The sequence below is a fragment of the Ostrea edulis genome, chromosome 4 (assembly GCF_947568905.1).
Source record: "Ostrea edulis chromosome 4, xbOstEdul1.1, whole genome shotgun sequence".
In the NCBI taxonomy this organism is placed as follows: domain Eukaryota; kingdom Metazoa; phylum Mollusca; class Bivalvia; order Ostreida; family Ostreidae; genus Ostrea; species Ostrea edulis.
Window position 1 is genome coordinate 76,926,878 of NC_079167.1, and position 2,863 is coordinate 76,929,740.

The window sequence follows — 2,863 nt, forward strand, 5'->3', positions numbered from 1 at the left end:
GTTACCCTTTTCTTCAGTAAATCAGTTACTTCTACATACAGACACAATATAGTTACCTTTTCTTCAGTAAATCAGTTACTTATACATACAAAGGAGACACGATATAGTTACCCTTTTCTTCAGTGAGGCGAATCTCTTCTTGGTGGCTTCTTGTTCCTCTTTAGGTACTCTGAAGAAAGTCAGCAGTTCGGTTTTCCCTTCATTTGCTGTAATAAAAAATGTATTATTTTAAAAAATTCTTATTACCCCCCCCCCCCTCTCTACATATACAGAACAAGTCGTCGGACACTGTGGAGGTGTAGGGATATTTAGCAAAACAAAGTCGTAGTGGAACGTGTAGCGGTCACTCAGCCAAGTGCTGTTCACGCTCGCCGTTGCTTAACAGGCGTGATAAAGAGAGACACTCTACCACATCACTAGAAAAGCTAGCTCTCTAGCGAGGCAGTATTAAGTTCCCTCTTATACTGACCACTACCGCTGTAACGTAGAAATGTATACGAATCGGAGGCGTAATCACACAATAGTTATAAGGTATTCACGCTTCCACTGGCGTCAGGGGAGGTGCGGTTATCATCTCCGCACAGCCAATCAGAATCGCGGAAGAATTGTCCGCCATTACCTCCGTCAAAACTTATGATGACGGAGGTTTTGAGGTACAGATGTTTTAGCCTGATTACTTCGAGTTCTCATAAAATTGGTGGAATTGTGTGCATCGGGGAAATGCAACAGTGATTCACGTTACCCAGAAAGGATACTAGAAGTAATGTTTATCCCATTTCCAAACCCAAAATCACATAAAGATTAATGTTTACGTTGGATAAAGGCGTGCGGTAGGCCCCACAGTAAGAGCAGAATGGACCGGCACACAAAGTAAGTTAGTCTTAGCAGACAATTATGTATTAGTTAATAGTAATAGTTAAATCAGGGACTGATGATAATACATGCCCATGTCATGTGTATACATGTACTAAGAGCTACAGGTGCTTGGGTTCAGGACCCCCCCCCCCCCCCCTTCTCCCGAATAACCTGCACGACTTGATTTAAACTATTTCTTGTTGAAAATCCTACTAATGCATGTCAACAATGTCATGCATACCCCAAAATAGCTCTTTTACAGATTTTCCCCAATTGGATATAACAATTCGTGTAGCTAGGTTATTCAAGGGAGGGGAGGGGGGTGTCATGAACCCAAGCACCTGTGCTAAGAGCTACACAATACTATTTTTTTTTTACTATAATATTATCTATTAAAAAGAATCCCCTATCTAAACTATCTTCATACCTAGGGTCAATTCATTTAATGTTTACACCAATATATATAACTATAACTATATATGCAGTTTCTGATCTGGTGTCTTAAATTTTCCTTGCTCAGCCATACATATCATAACATGACTGTAAGAGTGCCATATTCAAAGTTTTCGTTCCATGATTCCTACAATAGATCATACCAGGGGATAAAGTTCTAAAGTTTCAGTAATCAGACTAATTCCGTGGTCAAAGTTTTTAAATATCGATAGAATTTATGTCCATATATATTTTGTAATAAATGGTTTTAAATTCGAATTTAGATTTCATAATAATTCGAGCAAACTGAAATTTTATAAGTAGCTAATCAATTGTTGGATGTAATGTATGCATAGGATCTTTCATGTAATAGGTCAGGTCACCTTTTAAAATTCCATGGCCCCTCTCAGCATCTATGTTTTACTTCCAAATGCTAAAAAAAAATTGTTGTTGTTTCTTTATAGATTCATTGGATATACTTGTAACAGCAGCACAAGTCAGAGAATTTACAAGACCAGTTAACAGCAGCAGAAAATGCCTTTCATCAACAGAGCATACTTAATCATCACCTGCAACTCCAGTTATCAATGGAAGCCCAAGATTAACCCCACCAACAGGCCACCCCTTTTGACATTAACAGTACTCTACAGCAAGAGAGAAAAAAACAGGGTTGTTTTTATATTATATCAATTTGAGACATGCCACATTTTGTTCTTTGTTAGAGTTTTTTTTTATACGTCTGAGCAAATTCCCCAGTGTTTTAAAAAAGGAGGGACATAACAAATATGACAAAACAATCGCAGTTGTTATTAACACTGATGAGGCTGAGACATAATTTTGAAATCAAGGACTTGGCATCAAGATTTTGTATTTCAACACAGTGTATCAGTGATGTATTCTGTGCCTGAATTGACCTTATGTTGTGCTAGGTTGTGTTTCAATATAGTCCTATAGGAATGATATTAACAACATGACAACTGAATAAAAGCTCAATTCCCAACAACCATCGCTATCATTGATTGTGCAGAAAGGAAATCACAGAAACCATCTTTAAAACTGCAGTTACAAATTATACATTCTGACTACAGATCAGCTACAACCTAAAGGGGATTTGTGGATTGTGATCCTTTAGGGGACACAATGGAAACTAGCTGTATGCTAATTTGTGTTATCTTGGATAAATAAAGGCTATTATTATTATCATATTTGTTAGTGAATTATTTACTGGATCTATGTCAGATGTTGCTGTTACAGGGAATAGTGGATTTTACAAACTCCTTTGTTAACTGATGGTGGGTTGAATTATTCTGGAAGGGGAATTCATTTTGGCAGACAAAGGTTTCACGATATCCAAAGAACCAGGGGAAATATGTCTGCACCTCTGTATCTCTGTCGGTGTATTCCCACCAGTTAGTATATGTATATATATGGAGACATCAATAAAGTTGGATAGTTTGCACCCTACTAACTCTTGGGCAAAACCCAGGGTTGAAGAGAAAATTGTAGAGCATGTGAATTCATTGTGTACTACTTGTATACAATGTGAGGAATTTATTTAAAATGATAAACATTTTAT

General features: G+C 37.2%; 1 long non-coding RNA gene across 1 annotated transcript; it reads left to right on the plus strand.

Annotated features, from left to right (window-relative positions):
• The first annotated feature begins 480 nt into the window (after positions 1-480).
• On the plus strand, positions 481-2,490 carry LOC130054357 (uncharacterized). The gene is made up of 2 exons (XR_008802663.1): positions 481-870; positions 1,752-2,490. It is a non-coding gene; the product is annotated as an uncharacterized LOC130054357 (long non-coding RNA).
• The last annotated feature ends 373 nt before the right edge of the window (positions 2,491-2,863 follow it).